Source organism: Pogoniulus pusillus, chromosome 3 (assembly GCF_015220805.1).
Source record: "Pogoniulus pusillus isolate bPogPus1 chromosome 3, bPogPus1.pri, whole genome shotgun sequence".
NCBI lineage: Eukaryota > Metazoa > Chordata > Aves > Piciformes > Lybiidae > Pogoniulus > Pogoniulus pusillus.
Window position 1 is genome coordinate 22,317,697 of NC_087266.1, and position 17,597 is coordinate 22,335,293.

Below are 17,597 nucleotides of genomic sequence, written 5' to 3' on the forward strand. Positions count from 1 at the left end.
TTTAAAATTGATTTGATTTTTATATCTGTATGGGGATGTGCTGGTCTGTTTCCCCCCCACCCTGCCCCTGTTTCTCCCCCAAACCACAGAAATCAATGTATACCAAATTAGCTTTTACCAAAACCCATATTTTTATGAAGAAGCTGGAAATGGTGCAGGCATGAGCTACTTCTGTGGCTAACAAGGTAAACAGGCTTTGTCATGCATGCATGAAATGTCATGTGCTACAGTCCTTGGAATGTGATGGGAGGACTAAATGTGTAACAAATATGTATTTCTTACACATTTCTTAAAAGAAAATACATATTTTCTTCTATTCCATAGGATTTTTGTTGACTTCCTCAGCGTTTAGTGGGAGGGACTGCTGTGTGATTTTGGGAAACTGGCAGCAGAGGGTTATAGAAAGTTGCAACAGGTCTGAGCTCTTTAGTGTCATAGGTTTGTATTCCTAACAGTAAAATGGACAAGAGCTAGAGGGCATAACTTAGGAGTAGCATCTGAGGATACTCAGTTTTTTCAGCTTGGAAAAGAGGATTTTGAGGGGTGACCTTATTATCGTCAACAAATTCCTCATGATAGGTAGTGGAAAGGAAGGTCCTGATTTCTGGTGTTCAGTGATGAAGCACGAGGGACTGACTTAAAGCTGCATCAGTGTAGGTTTGGATTGGATATTAGGACTGGATATGATCTCTTTACTGAGAGCATGGTCAAGCACTGAAACAAGCTTCCCAGGGAAGTGGCTCCAAGCTAGGGGCTTCAAGAAGCATTTGGACAGCACACTTAGGTATCTTGGTCTAAATTTTAGGTTGCCCTGTGTAGAGTCAGGAGTTGGACTTGATGATCCTCATGGGTCCCTTCCACCTGAATATATTTTATGGTTCTATGACTATATTTGAATCCTCTTTCTATTACAAGATTGATGCAATTTCTTGTAGAAAGAAGTTACTAATCTCCCAGGTCCATTTACTCATTTGTACTTGTCTTGCTATTCATCTACACAACTAAACACTGTGACAGGTCTTTTGAATGCCTCTGTCCTGTTTTGGTATGAAATGGAAGATTAGTTTGAGTTGCTGTTTGGTTTGGGTTTGGTTTTTTGCTTTGTGCAGATTGGGTACTCTCATTGTCACTTGAGTGGTCTCAGCTATAAGGGCAGTAATACCATAAACAGCTTTGACTTTCCTCGGGATTAAGTTTCTGCTCACTTCCAATCTGATTCTAGCCCTGGGAGCAGTTCAGCCGGGAGCAGTTCAGCCAGGAGCAGTTCAGCCAGGAGCAGCAGCTATAATAGCAGAAATGTTGAAATGGAATGGGGAAAGGAATCCATTTAATTAATCATGAAGCGGTTGGCTTACAGCTGTCTTTAAAAGCACAGCTCATAAGTGGAGTGGATCCTAAAGGTGCTGGAATGTGTCCAGAGAAGGGCAACAAAGCTGGTGAGAGGCCTGGAGCATAAACCCTATGAGGAGAGGCTGAGGGAGCTGGGGTTGTTTAGCCTGGAGAAGAGGAGGCTCAGGGGTGATCTTATTACTGTCTACAACTACCTGAAGGGAGGCTGTAGCCAGGTGAGGGTTGGTCTCTTCTCCCAGGCAACCAGCAACAGAACAAGGGGACACAGTCTCAAGTTGCGCCGGAGTAGGTCTAGGCTGGATGTTAGGAGGAAGTTCTTGCCAGAGAGAGTGATTGGCATTGGAATGGGCTGCCCGGGGGGTGGTGGAGGCACTGTCCCTGGAGGTGTTCAAGAAAAGCCTGGATGAGGCACTTAGTGCCATGGTCTAGTTGATTGGATAGGGCTGGGTGCTAGGTTGGACTGGCTGATCTTGGAGGTCTCTTCCAACCTGGTTGATTCTATGATTCTAAGGCAGTAACTGGGTTTTCCTTCTGAGAAGGAAGCATAACTCATCTTGTAGTTGATTTGTTGCTAAGTATTGGTGTGATCTAGGTCCAATTTCTGATCCTTCTATGGGCCTTGTGTGCTGGCCAGCATCATCAAGTAGCTTCGTGCTGCTCAACTGCTGAGAGGCTGATCCATGCCATTCTCAAGTTTGGAGGGTAAATATAATGTCTAAGTGTACAGATACTGTAGTAGCACAGGTGTTATGTAACCCTGCTGTAACAGACTTTCTGATGCTACTTTGCAGTTTCAACCTTGCTAGGTTGGAAAAAACCCAAACCTTCATTGGGTTTTAGTTGGCTGAATTGCAAGGAATTTGGTACGTGGTTGAATGAGGAAGATGAGACCTTTCCCCAAGCGTTGGATGCCTGAGTGCATTCTACAGAAAGAAGGTAGATGAAGCTCTGACTGTTGGTGTAGAGTGTCTTTATTTCCTCCATCCATGAAGCCTTTATTTGTAAATATTGGAGGGAGCTGTAATTTAAAAAAAAAAGTAACAGATTTTAAGCCTTAAGATGAATTTACTTTTTTTTAGCCACCTTGTCCTCATAAAAGGGTAACAAAATAAACCCATTCTCTTTCAGTCTTTATGTAGTGAATTAAAGCATGCTAAGACAACAGGCATTTTGGAGTGCCTTGTGCTGTCAGTTCGTTTTGGATTCAGGACTATATTTAGTATCTCATTTGTGAAGTATAGAAACTCTTTCCAATGAGTCTAAAACCACAAGGTGCTCTCTAGGATTGTACCTGATGGTGTTCAGCATCTAATATGCCATGAGACTGGGTGAGAGGTAGTTTGGAACAAATATCCCTGCTTCCCTACCAAAAACCCTTCAGAGATGAACACAGTATCATTGTCACTGGCTATTTTGCTCTGCAGGTCTCTCTGCTTCCTAATGCAGTCTTTAACCTTAATTACTGGTTTCATAACTTTAGTTTCTTGTTTCCTAATTACTTTTGAAGTCTCTGAACATCCACAGAGGTCCACAAGTGGAAAACCTCTGACATAGTGCTACTCTTTCTTGTGGACTCCCAAGTATTTTTTAAGTTCTGCTTTTCTTACAGTGTGTAAAACTATAACACCATTTCCCCCCTATCTGACCTACACTCGACATTGACTAGAAGAGAATTATAGAGAAAGCTGTAAATCAGTATGCTCCTTCCAAATTTTCAGTGTTGTGTTCCAAAATGTCACACTCCTAAGCTGTGTTTACATTTTCAAGGCATAAGACATATGTCATGAAGAAAGACAGACTTGTATTTACAGAAAGTTCCACAAAGAATATTTATATGAACTGTTTTGAAATGCTGGAAGGAAGCAGACTTAAAAAACAGTAAGTATGATCATTGCTAGCCTCTGCATCCCCAGTAATTGTAGCTAGGATTTGATTATTTCAGCATAAGTTTCTTAAGCTTCTGTTTAGTGATGTGATTATATGTGCAAGAATGTCTTCTTCACCCCCCACCCCCCTCTTCCACTTAAAGCTGGTTTCTGGAGCACTTCAACTCTTCCAGCTCCATGGAGATGTGTTGATACAATGCCAGATTTCACGGGACACAACTTTGCAGTGTTCAGGTCTTGAAAAGGGACTCTTAGAGAAGGCTAACTGCTGTATTCAGTCTGAGACTCACTATGGTTTTATAGTAGATTATTTGTCTCATAATGGGAGTTACTGTATGGGTAACAAGGAAATCTCTTTAATGCTGCAAATAAGGTTTTGTAAGCCAACATTACTGTATCAAAACATGGTACTTTCACTAATGCCCGATGTTGATTTTAGGCTGTATTTAATAACCCTGCCCTTCCTCAAATAAACAAACCACAAAAAACTCCCAAACGCTTCACCCCAAAAAAACCCCAAACAACCTCCCCCCGCCAAAAAACCCACAAAAAAACCCCTCCAAACCAAAACAAAAAAGCAATAGAGACAAGGTTTACACACTGAATTATGAGGAGATTATTAATGGTGGGAAGAACTTTGATTTGTAATATTACTAAAGGGGAGGATCTGTCACAAAAGAGCTGGAAACACAAAGGCAAACTGTTTTGAGTCTGGGGAGATGTAGCTGCTTTCAGTCTTGATGTGCTTCATATATTAATAAGATATTAGATACAGCCAGTGCAGTCAGATTTTTATCTTTATTACAGTTTTATTTCTTTTGGTGTTCTGTTCCCAGTGAATGGTATAAATAGGTTTGTCCATATAACTTAATTGAAGAAAAAAAAATCAGTATTAATAAGGCCAGGAAAAGGAGTGTAATCCATCTTGGATGTTTGTTGGACACTCTGGTATTTCCTTGTGATTCAGGAGCTCCTATTCCTCTGATAACTGGATGTCTGCTGTGCCATGTGTAACTATTAGTACTTTGTGAACTGGAAAATTATGAATTGCTAATTTCTTGTGCATCAGACATGAGTCGTTTCTGTGATTAACTTGATGTTAGCCCATGTGGAAGAGAGAGAAGATTACCTAGTAGAGAGAAATTGGACCATTAGTGCTCAAGTTACCATCCACAGGCAGATAACGGGTAGGAAAGGTATAAAAAGCATCTTCACCCTTGGAAAACCTCTAATCAGAGCTCAGTGCTCCTTGGGCACTGGAGCGAAATAACCACAAGACAAGAAGCTGCAGAATATTTGGCTGCATTAATGCTGAGCCTTAAAAGCTTGTACTTTGTTTATTTATTTCTTTGGGGGATTTTTTTTTTTTGTGTGTGTGGAGGGCAGTGAGTCATTTTTTTTAATGTTTTGGTGTTTTTTGCTGCTTTCTTGTCTGTTGCACTCTATCACTCAAAGTATCTATCTTGTTTTATGCAGCAGTCCTTGATTGCCTGGCACTTTGAGGTAGCACTGTAGTACAGTAGCCACCAGAAGATGGACTTCATGGGAACAGATGGCATACTTGGCTCAGGATGAAGATAGTTGGGAATCTTTATGTTAATTCACTTAGAGTCAGCTGTTGGGTCCAAACACAAAATATTTTGTTCAGTTTTTCTTTCAAATGCATCCAAAATAAATCTGTTTTTTTTCCTCCCACATAGACCAGCTGCCATTTCTAGGTTGCAATGTTGATAGTGTCATAATCGTGAGGATTAGGAAAATCTTAAGTTTCATGCTGAAATTTCACAGCATGGATGGGAAGCCCCACCTTAGGAAATGTTAGGGATTTTGATTTTATTTGTTTTAATTGAAATCTTCGTGGGCTGTATTCACATTTGTTTAAACATGCCAGGAAATTTCTCCTGCTCTCTCCAAGCGCTTTGGTGGTTCAGGTGAGCATTGAAGTTGCTCAACTGTGAGTTATTTTAAGGATTGTGATAAGCTGTGATAGCCTGATTTAAAACATCATTGCAGTTGTTTCCTGTTGGGAATGTCTGCCTCATTTAGTGGTAACTAGGAGTGGAGGCAGCACCTTAGGAGTCAAGACAAGCATGGATTAATGTGGGATTGTAATGGTACAGAATGTTTTTCTTTTGCTGCTTGTCCTATGTAATTGCTCTCTTCCACCATCACATTGTATTTGTAATAACTGTGTCTATATATGTGAGTGTGTGTATCATTTTTTGGGAGATTTTTAGTATGGAAAAGAACTATAACCAAATATAACACCTCCCTATGACATTTTGGATCTTGAATTAACTGAGCTATAAGAAAACTTAACACTTACCTGTGCCATTTTAGGTCAATTGCTGTGGGGAAAGGAGTTGAAGAACAATTGTAATCCTTTTTTTTTTTTTCCCTGAAAAATGCTATGCTAAAAGGATTTTAATGGTAAACACAAAGTAAGGGAAATAAGGAGCACTGTATTGCATAAAATGGATAATATTTGACATGAAGTAGACCCTTCGTTCCTTTTGTCATTTCCCCTCCAATTGAGGGTTAATTTGAGTTTTCAGAAACAAATTACTGAATTTGCTTCTAGTTTAGCTTGAGGTCATTTGAGGATCTGAGCAGCATGTTCTCAGTGCAGGCAGGCTCCTGAGGCCTTACTGGATGGGTGGCCCTTGTCACATGGGCTGTGACCCAGACAGTTATTTCGAGCACTTTAAACCCACTAAGGCTCTGTTAAATGGGATCAATGTAAGTCAGCAAGACCTAGCAGCAACTTAACATTTTCTTTAAACAACCAAGACATTTGCTTCTGATAATGCTTGTTTGTGAAGGAGAAGGCTGGGACCAATGTGCTCTGAATGGTCTCCAGGAGCTATTTATAGTTATGCATTGTGCACCTAAATGTTAAGAAGAGGTTTCTTTATGTTTGCAGACTTTGGTACTGGGACAACTTGTAACAGAGTATTAAAATTGTCTGAAGTAGCATTGCATTCTTGTATGGTAATGATGCTGCATTACAGAATTATTCTCTTTCTGTTATGCAGGTAGAAATTTCCATAGGTCAAACTAAGGTATTAGAAAGATTTATATTAGATATCAAAAGCCAGTTTAAAGCACACACTGTTTTAAGTTACATAAGGCCATCATTCATGAGACCATATCACAGAATGTTATGGGCTGGAAAGGACCTTATAAAAGATCATCCAGTGCAACGCCCTCGCCAGAGCAGGACTACCTTTTTTTAAACAGTCCCATTTTCTTTTTTTTCCCCCTCTCTTTTTAATGTTTTTTCTCCCACTTAACCTTCATCTCCCTCCTTTCCATTCCTGCCCAACTCCAGTTTTCCCCCATCTTCCTCCTTTTATTTACATCTCTTTCTTTCCTCCCCATCTTCCTTCTTTCCTCTTCATCTCCTTCCTTTTTCCCCCACCTTCCTGTTTTCATCTCCATCCTTTTCCTCTGCATCCTCTTCCTCTCCATCTCCCTACTTTCAGCACCACTTTCCACCCTACCTGCCCCCTTCCCACCTCCCATCTCATTTCCCCCTTTTATCCCCCAAACTCAGAGCACCTGGGTTCTGTTGGAGTCTCCTCCCACCCCAGGTGTGACCACTTTGCCCTCCCTAACCACTCCCCTTTATAATCTGCTCAGGAAAGGCAGCAGCCCTAAGCTGTGCCCAATTGGGCAGAGGGATCCTCCTCCCATCCTCACTGGTGAGTCCCTGTGGTGCACACTGGGTGAATGGTGAAGGGGATCTAAAGGCCGGGGGGCCTGGTGGCCCCCTGGTTAGGTAGGATACATAACTGATGGTCACTGTCACATCACCCATGGGTGCTGCTTGGGCCACCTTACTTATGGGAGTTCTTCTCTGTTTAGCTGCTTCCTTCTGCTCACTCATGAGCTGAAGCACTCTGTGGGACTGGAAGCTCACAAGGAGAGTAGTGTTGTGTTGTCATAGAATTGCTTTGGAGGAAAAAGCTTTCCATGATCATCAAGCCCAACCTTCAACCCAACACTACCATGGCCATTAAACCATGTCCTAAAATGCTATGGACACATATTGCTTGAACCTCCCTGGGCAGCCTGTTCCAATGTCTGATCACTCTTGCAGCAGTGAAATTGTTTCTCATGTCCAACCTAAATCTTCTCTGGCACAATTCCAAACCAATTTTTTTCTCATTGTATCATCTGAATCTAGGGAGAAGAGACCAACCCCCACTTCACTGCAATCTCTTTTCATGGAGTTGTAGAGAGCAATGAAGTCTCCCCTCAGTCTCCTGTTCTCCAGATTAAACACCCCCAGTTCCCTCAGCTACTCCTCATCAGCCCTGTTCTCCAGACCCTTCACTATCTCCATTGCCTGAACCCAATTCAGCCCCTCAAAATCCTTTTTCGCATGAGAGCCCCAAAACTGCTTGTACTTAAAACAGTCTCTTAGTAGTTTTTATAGTAAGTTGGGAAATGAAAAGGAACTCTCTGCCTATTTTAATTATTGCATAAAGGAGGAGTTTGTGTTTCTAGTGATGCATTTTTGGACTGTACTCTAAAGTGATCCTGGAATAGTCAGGTGGTGATCAAGAAACTTCCTTTAAGTGAGTGATGTCCTGGTGTAGTTGATTGTCAGTTTAGTAGTACTTATTAAATAGCAGTTCTTTTGTCTTTGTCACTGTGTACTTTTATTGCCCAGTCTTATTACTATGATAGAAAAATGAAGAGTCACTAAATAAGTGGGAATCACTTGTGCTAGAAATACACAGCAGAGGGACCTGGACAGGCTGGATGCGTGGGCAGAGGCCAATGGGATGAGATTTAACAAGGCCAAGTGCAGGGTTCTGCACTTTGGCTAAAACAACCCCAAGCAGCGCTATAGGCTGGGGGCAGAGTGGCTGGAGAGCAGCCAGGCGGAAAGGGACCTGGGGGCACTGGTAGATAGTAGCTGAAGATGAGGCAGCAGTGTGCCCAGGTGGCCAAGAGAGCCATTGGCATCCTGGCCTGCATCAGGAACAGTGTGGCCAGTAGGACAAGGGAGGTTATTCTCCCCCTGTACTCAGCACTGGTCAGGCCCCACCTTGAGTGCTGTGTCCAGTTCTGGGCCCCTCAATTCAAGAGAGATGTTGAGGTGCTGGAACATGTCCAGAGAAGGGCAACAAAGCTGGTGAGGGGCCTGGAGCACAAATCCTATGAGGAGAGGCTGAGGGAGCTGGGCCTGTTTAGCTTGGAGAAGAGGAGGCTCAGGGGGGACCTCATTGCTGTCTACAACTACCTGAAGGGACATTGTAGCCAGGTGGGGGGTGGCCTCTTCTTCCAGACAACCAGCAATAGAACAAGGGGACACAGTCTCAAGTTGTGCCGGGGTAGGTATAGGCTGGATGTTAGGAGGAAGTTCTTGCCAGAGAGAGTGATTGGCATTGGAATGGGCTGCCCAGGGAGGTGGTGGAGGCACCGTCCCTGGAGGTGTTCAAGAAAAGACTGGATGAGGCACTTAGTGCCATGGTCTAGTTGACTGGATAGGGCTGGGTGCTAGGTTGGCCTGGATGATCTTGGAGGTCTCTTCCAATGTGGTTGGTGCTATGATTCTAAGATGCTTGAACCATAGTTTACTTTAAGATAGATTAATCTTGACTATTCCATAGGAACACTTCTGGTTGTTGAAAGAGTGGCTTGTAGACATTTTGTTGATGTCTGGTTTGATATCTGAGGTTTGGCCATGTGAAATGCAAGCTGTCTATCTGTGTAACCAACTCTGTGCTCAGATCTGGTGAGATCCAAGCCTGATGACATCTGGAAGCATTTTGACCTGCTAGGGGAAGGCTTTTCCTGACCTAATTAGCTTGCCATTGCAACTAGCTCTGTTGCTTTGATTTTTCTCCTTCTGACCTTGTCCAGTTTATGTTTTTTGCTGAATGCTACTGTTAAGTTTTAAATGCTTAAACAACATTAGATTTTACTGGATGGCAGTTTTCCAGTCAATGTTTCTGTAGTTTTAAACTTTTGTACATGTGAATAGTTGGCCTTTCAAAGTAGGAAGAGATGAATAATTCAGCAGCTGTATGGCTAGCACATGTCAAGATGGTACAAAAGGAGGGGATGATCAATGTAAGTCTGTTTTCCTGTGCTGTAGGATAAAGCACTGCTTCCTCCTCTTTCTTAGTTCTTTGCTGTGTTCCTCCTTGTTCTGACTGACTACTTCTTTTCAGGAGATGGTATTTTAAAGGGTAAATGTTATTTAAGAGGTGGGCTGTGTACTGTAGTAAGATATTTATTAATATCTTTCCTTCAACTTTGCTTGTAAACAAAAATGCCACCACTATTTCTGCGTATGCACAAGGAAAATATTTTTGAGTTGTCATGCAAAACTATTCCAGTAGAATTTAAACAAGCTCAATAGCATGCTTTTTTTCCCAGTGAAGACAAGCAAATAAAACTAAAAGGAAACAAATGGTGATTAGGTTCTGTTTGCTTGACAATAATAAATTCTTGGAGTGTAATACAGATTTAAAGACAGGCCACATAAAAGAAAAATGTCATTTCAGTGCAGCATAAGTGCTTCCTTATTTGCCTATTTTTAGGGAAGGAAAAGCTAAACAAATGCTATTACTTGATTTGAAAAGACATTTCTCTTATGTATACACACTACACATTATATTCGGTGTTAATCTAGTAGCGTTAGGTTGAAAGAATGAAACTGATGGTGACAGTGAGGTTTTTGTTGGTTTTTAATGTATAGACAGTGGAACAGATGTTCAGAACAGTATGGAATATTCTTTCTTCCCTATCCCACCATCCCTTTCACACTGAGCCATCTGGAGGGGACTACAAGCAGGATGAGCAGCCATCACAATAAGAACAAGATTAGCAAGTCGGCATTTTTGTCAGTTTAAACTGGTCACTGTTCAGTCAGCGGAAACCAACAATGTGAGTAGTTGTGATTGAGTTCGTGGTTATGTTGTCCATGTGGATATGGAAAGAAGACAAGAGAGAAAATGTGATTTATCTTGAACAATTAATTTAATGGTTGTCAGGCTGTGCTTGGACCCACATGGGCACAAATCAACTTATTTTCTCATTCAGCAGGCTACATTTTGTGACCAGCCACCTTTACCCTTAAGCGCAGTATCAGGTAATATGGTTTGGGTAAAAGCTTCTACATGCATTTTTTCAGAGACTTTCAGTCCATACTCTTTTGGTACTTTTTTCTTTTACCCTGTTTTTTTTTGTTTGTTTGTTTTTGGTTTTTTTTTACAGCACCAATACAGCACATATTGGTGCCTTCCTGCTTAATCAGTTCTATGTCTTTAGTACCCTTTTCCCTTATTTCTCCTGAGAGAAAGCATGATTAGTGTTTGGCTTAATGAACAAAATTGGTTAGAGAAAGGTGGGCTGACGATCTAGAAACAAGAGGCTTTAGTCATGTGTGAAGGTGTCCTGGATCATCTGTATTCTGAAACAGGATGAGTAGAAAAGGATGGGTGGATCTAATGCTGGCAGAGTGATTGAATTCCATACAGCAAGCTAGTCTATTGTGTAGTCTGTGAACCTATATTAAAGGCAAGCAAATCTGTTCTAAAATAGATATTTTGGTAACATTAATTTACTGGCAAAGGTTTTTTTTTTTTGCATATTGAGCAGTGTGACAAAATGCCATGAATGTGAATTGCAACATCTGTCAATTTGGGTGATGACAACTTAACACAGGAAAAATAATATATTCTGTATTCCTTAGACATGTGTTAGTTCCCAAAAGGAACTATAGTTGTGTACCCAGGAATGGGGATAAAAGGATAAAACAATGAAGCGACGTCAGCTGCGCTACTGATTGTACACTTAATTCACTAGCAGAAGGCAGGATTGGGTGTGGCACTTGGTGCCATGGTCTAGCCTTGAGCTCTGTAGTAAAGGGTTGGACTTGATGATCTATGAGGTCTCTTCCAACCTTGGTGATACTGTCATCTTTATTTCTTCCTTTAATAATGGTGAAGCCATTTAATTGGATGGTGTGTATATGCCTAACCCTTTGTTTTGGAGCAGACAATGAAACCTTATTATGGCTCTGTACTTCACAATTGTAAGATTTCTAATCTATTTGTTTGCAGAAAATAAATGTACTGCAATTGTAGTTTTGGAATATTTGATTTCTACTGGGAAGAAAAATATTAAGCCAATAGCTTTAAAGCAGTTCCTCAGCCTTGTTCATTGAGGCACGCTTACTAGGCAGTGAACTGTAGACAGTAGTCCTTACGTGGAAATTGATGGGGCCTTTGACACTATTACAGCATGGCAGGTGCCCAATATCTTCTTGAGCCACAGTCAACAGGTAATGAAAAGATGAAGCTGTAGGCTTTTGGGTTTTGCCTTTGTTCCTACAGAAAAAATTAGTGAATATGTTGTGGGGCACTCCAAATCCCTTCTTTCCTTCCTGTTCCATCTCCACTGTATGAGTCTCAAGTTGTGTCGGGGTAGGTATAGGCTGGATGTTAGGAGGAAGTTCTTGACACAGAGAGTGATTTGCCATTGGAATGGGCTGCCCAGGGAGGTGGTGGAGGCACTGTCCCTTGAGGTCTTCAAGAAAAGACTGGATGAGGCAGTCGGTGCCATGGTCTAGTTGACTGGCTAGGGTTGGGTGCTAGTTTGGCCTGGATGATCTTGGAAGTCTCTTCCAACCTGGTTGATTCTATGATAGGTTGGACTGGATGATCTTGGAGGTCTCTTCCAACCTGGTTGATTCTGTGATTCTAAGTGAAACCATTCCCCTCCCTACCCACTCCTCCTCTCCCTGCCCCTTGTGGGCTTGAAGGGGGAACAGCAAAAGATGTCCTTTTCCACACTTGTACTGGCTCATGGGAAAGCCTGTGCTGGAATCAGCTGGTGATTGGCTGGATTCTTTGCACCCAGTATATATGGCAAGTGGACACATTGTCTAGGAAAAGATCATAAATAGTGAGGAAGCAAGCACAGAGTTCCTGCTTTTGGACAGTTCCTGCTTTTGGACCGTTGCCGTTTTTGCACTGCTCCTGCTTTGCACTGTTCTGTGTGATCCTGCTCCTGCACAGTTTGTGCTGCTTGCCCACAAGCCTGCAAGTTTGGCAAGTCCTTAGGTCCATTTGAGAGAGAGCTGCCAGCAGTGCCTGGACCTGGTTTCTCTGGACCACAGTGCAGCCTGACTTTCTGCTCACTACCCTGAGCTGGGCAGCATGCCAGCGGTTTGGCTTTTTCCCTGTGCTGCTAAGGCAGTGCTGCTCCACAATCTTTTGCCTCATGGAAACAGTGGCTGACACACTGACTTTGGTGGGTTATATTCACCTTGGACTTAATGCCATATGGATCCATGATTTGATATAGCTGCCATAGAGAACTTCAACAGGGAACATTGCTGAATTCCCATCTCACCTCTGTGAGTAAAATCTGCTTTTCCTAGGTTCTCTGCTCAGCCTGATTTGTAACTGGGGTAAAGCTGTCTTGTAGCTTAGCCTTTTCCATTTCCTGGCTTTCCTAAATTACTCAAGTTGCCCATAAGCATCTGTGTGAAGATTTCCTGACTGAATTAGAACCTGTAAATAAGCCTGAACTAGTTCTGTATTTAGTTTGGGGGTGGGGTTATCAGGAAAAATAAATAATTCTAGTTTTATAATTCCTGCCTTGGCCAATTAATCCCCAACCAAATCAGAATATCAGGCAGATTCCTGTCTTGTCTTCACAGTCATTGGTAGCATTTTAAAACCATTTCTGTATTGCAGCCTACATTTCCATGGAAATAAGATTGCAGATTAAATCATTCTCAGGAGGGCTTTTTTTCCCCCTGCATTAGTGAATGCCATCTTGTGCATGGATGCTTAGTGTGAAATTATGAAAAACAAATTTAAGGTAATTGTTCAGTCCTATGCCATTTATTTTTATCTCTCTCTTTAATTTTTTACTGAAAGGACATTTCTTAATGTCTTCACCTTTTGATGGTTCTGTGAACTTTTTGTGCTGCGGGGCCTTGCTGTTAGCTACTGACTCAATTTTCATTTGACTTTTAAAAGGGTTTTTGGAAGATGTGGAGGAAGCATAGATCCATAAAATAAATTTAGGTTGTAAGTAAACAAAACCAAACATCGTCATCTCCCCTGTTGTCCTTTCTCTTGTCATTGCTTAATGTCTTGATTTCCTTCATAATATCACTGGACCATAAAATCTGCCCTGAAGAGCTCAGCAGACAAACAGAAAAGCCAAAAAAGGAAAAGAAAGTAACGGTCCAAGTTGGTGAAGCTTCAGAAATAGCTCATTGCAACAGACATTAAAGGTCTCTATTAAAGAAGTGAAATTGCTTCAGGGATTTCTGTGCTTATTTGATCATCACTAATACTTAGTATGATGTGGGAGGAAGATCAGAAGTAGTAGTCTAATGCAAAGAGGAAAAAAGTCTGTTTTCATTCCAGCCTTGTCTGTCATGCTTTTCATGTAGATCTGGCAATTGGGAAGAAGATCTGTGGAAATGGTGTTGGTAGAAATTGCTTTAATATTAAACTTTAGCTATTCTTTTGAGATGGACATTTTCTTTACTTGTACTGTTGTTGAAAGATGTAGCTTGCTGTGGCTAAGAAAAGAATTGCTCTTGAATTTTAGATTTTGTAGACTTTGTGCATGCTTCTAACAAAAGGTCTGTCCTTGCTTCAGGAAACTCAGTATCAATGTGACACAAAGTCAAAGAAGTTCCATTAAAAGTCAAGGGAAACAGGAAAAAAAGATGTATTATCTAAGGTGACAGTGTCCCTTAGATTAGGATAGATCTAATGGATATGAAGTACTTGGGGTAATTGTGATCCTTAGTAAAACTTTGTTTTGATATTGTTTGCATAGTAACATGGCCAAGAGGGGATTTGCTACTTGATAGAACTAGATACAACTAGAAGATGATATAAAAAAATTAGTCTTGTTTTGATGCTTTTTGATAAATATCAAATAATTCTGAGACATGGGTGCAGTGTTATGATGGCTTCATATTCTATGTTGTTTTGCAGTATACAAAATCATAGAATCAACCAGGTAGGAAGAGACCTCCAAGATCATCCAGTCCAACCTATCCCCCAGCCCTATCCAGTCAACTAGACCATGGCACTAAGTGCCTCATCCAGGCTTCTCTTGAACACCTCCAAGGACAGTGACTCCACCTCCCTGGGCAGCCCATTCCAATGCCAATCACTCTCTCTGGCAAGAACTTCCTCCTAACATCCAGCCTGTGCCTCCCTTGGCACAACTTGAGACTGTGTCCCCTTCTGTTGCTGGTTGTCTGGAAGAAGAGACCAACCCCCACCTGGCTACAACCTCCCTTCAGGTAGTTGTAGACAGCAATGAGGTCCCCCCTGAGTCTCCTCTTCTCCAGGCTGCACACCCCCAGCTCCCTCAGCTTCTTTTTGTAGGGTTTGTGTTCCAGGCCCCTCCCCAGCTTTGATTCAAATGCTGGTTAGAGTAAAGCCAGTTTCAAAAAGTGTGAACTTTAAAAGTTCAGATGAATGACATTAGATGAATCATGAACTTAAACCAGTGACTTCCAAATTATGTTCTAGTTCCAGTTTATTTGCTTTTAACTTGTCATTACTGGCAAAAGTAAACCACATTCACAGATAAGTTGGAAAGGTTCACAAGATTCAGGTTCCCAGTCAAGGAAAATCAGGGGATGTGTGTTAAAGGCATATATATTCTTTCCTTTCCTTGAGGTGTAAGAGGTAAGCAGTGTCTGCTATCCATGTAGCCCTTATTTTGTGCCTTGTAGAGAAGGATGAGTGGCCTCTGGAGGACAGGGAGATCTGTGATAATAGTGACTTCGTGGGGAAAAAATGGGGATGGAGAACATTTCCAAAGCTAATGTTTTCAGGTCTTTCATCTTGCTTTCTCTTTTCTTCCCTATTAAGTAAGAATGTGGGATGATAGCAGACTATCTAGAATGACAAACTTGAATGGGAAAATGAGTGACATTACCAGATGAGTTTGCCATTCAGAGGAGTTCAATGTTGAATGTTCAGTATTGAATTTAGTGTTAGGACATGAGGTATGGGGAAATTTAACTATCTGCAAACATGAGCCGGCAGTGTGCCCAGGTGGCCAAGAGAGCCAGTGACATACTGGCCCGCATCAGGAATGGTGTGGGCTCCCCATTTTAGGAGGGACATTGAGATGCTTGAGCGTGTCCAGAGAAGGGCAACGAGGCTGGTGAGAGGCCTTGAGCACAGCCCTACGAGGAGAGGCTGAGGGAGCTGGGATTGTTTAGCCTGGAGAAGAGGAGGCTCAGGGGTGACCTTATTGCTGTCTACAACTACCTGAGGGGTGGTTGTGGCCAGGAGGAGGTTGCTCTCTTCTCTCAGGTGGCCAGCACCAGAGCAAGAGGACACAGCCTTAGGCTGTGCCTGGGGAGATTTAGGCTTGAGGTGAGGAGAAAGTTCTTCACTGAGAGAGTCATTGGACACTGGAATAGGCTGCCTGGGGAGGTGGTGGAGTCGCCGTCCCTGGAGCTGTTCAAGGCAGGATTGGACGTGGCACTTGGTGCCATGGTCTAGCCTTGAGCTCTGTGGTAAAGGGTTGGACTTGATGATCTGTGAGGTCTCTTCCAACCTTGGTGATACTGTGAAATGTTGAAATGCCCGAGGCATAGATAAGAGACTATGTGTTTAGGAGGTAGTGTAACTTGTTTGTCGGGATAGAAGTGGGGAAACCACAATCTTTCCCTGGTTTTGCTGAGTTCTTGAGGGACACAGACATCAAGCTCATATATATAGTCATACAAATGTACATGTTACATGCTGACAGGCTGCCTATTCAAACTATTGTTTTTCTTCTCCACAGGAGTATTCTAGTAATTTCTTTTAATATAGTTCTGTGAGATTCATCAATGAAAAGCTCTAATGCTCCTCAGAAGTGATGTATTCAGGGAAAAAAAATAGGATGAATGTATGAAAAGCTCTTTTTCTTTGTGAAACTGTTCAGATTTGTTATATTTTGCTAGAGAATATAGGAAGAAATCTCTTAAGAGTTTAAAAAAGGGATTGAACAGTATCTTTAGTGAAAATGTAATAAGGAAACACAGACAAGTAGAGAGCATATATAATGAATTTGCATTCATTTCATCATGTTAGTGAATATATAAAGAACTTGTACATAACCACGTTTTGAGCATTAGTGTAAATTGCAGTGCCTCTTGGGGGATGCAAAAGGCAGGTTCAGGGAACAGCTGCTTCTTTCAGTTTTTGCCAGTTGCCCAAATGCTTGAATCATAGAATCAACCAGGTTGGAAGAGACCTCCAAGAACATCCAGTCCAACCTATTGCCCAGTCCTAGCCAATCAACTAGGCCATAGCACTAAGTGCCTCATCCAGGCTTTTTTTGAGCACCTCCAGGTGACTCCACCACCTTTCTGAGCAGCCCATTCCAATGGCAAATCACTCTCTCTGGCAAGAACTTTCTCCAGCCTATACCTCCCCTGGCACAACTTGAGACTGTGTCCCCTTGTTCTGTTGCTGGTTGCCTGGGAGAAGAGACCAACCCCCACCTGGCTACAGCCTCCTGTACAGTAACCTGTTGTTTGTTTGGAAAGATTGTATGTTGTTTGTCATCTTTCATGTATGTAACTGTATCTGCTTTAAACTTTTTTTAAATCTGACTTGCCAGGACAATGTCAAACTTCTTACATGCAGTTGAACAGCTGTTGTACAGAGGAAGGTGATTTGAGCTGACTTAGAGCACTACTCCCACAACTGTAGGGGGAGAATGGAAAGAAAAGCAAAAATGCTTTGACTAGTTCTCTGTACCCTGCTTGCTACTACAGCAATAGCTACTGGGATAGATGCCTTCTAATAGCAAACCAAAAGGCAATTGTGCAAGTTGTTAGGGGACCAGGTGGGGGAAAGAGGGAAGAAAAAAGGAGGTGACTATACTGAAGAATCAGCATGTCTAATGTGAATTTTTAATGCTCTGATCTAAGCTTATTCAAGCTTCTTGATGTCCTGTTCTTTCAGAATGTGCATGGAAATTGCATTAGGGCAGTTCTGCAGCTGCTGATGCCTACAGGGTTTGGAAAGCAGTGTCTGTTTGTGCTCCTATCAGAACTGAACCCATGCAGATGTTGTGTCCAACGCATGTCCAATGAGGCATGCATGAATTTAGTGAGATGTTAAGCAACACCTCACTGTCAAGTTTCCTTCCACCCCCTTCTACTGTTGTTCCTAGTTTTCTGGTCTGATGCTAATGTCTCAGATTTCTAATACATATGTGCAGTGTAGCATCTTTCTGGATCCTTCATTGCCTGTGGCAGGTAGAGCTGGTGGTTTAAAGCCAGTTGTGTTGAGCACAGGTGCCTCTGTACATGGAATAGAGCTGGAGCTATTTATCCTAGCTATA

At 42.0% G+C, this 17,597-nt stretch overlaps 1 protein-coding gene across 4 annotated transcripts in view; it reads left to right on the top strand.

Annotated features, from left to right (window-relative positions):
• WASF3 (WASP family member 3) overlaps window positions 1–17,597 on the top strand; it is a 99,364-nt gene that overhangs the window by 42,865 nt on the left and 38,902 nt on the right. The window contains exon 1 of one of the 4 annotated variants that reach the window (XM_064172222.1): window positions 6,904–6,940. The exons of the other annotated variants lie outside the window; for them this stretch is intronic. The gene's annotated coding sequence lies outside the window, so the exon portion shown is untranslated. Of the gene's footprint in view, window positions 1–6,903; window positions 6,941–17,597 lie in introns of those variants that run through there. 4 annotated transcript variants of the gene reach the window in all.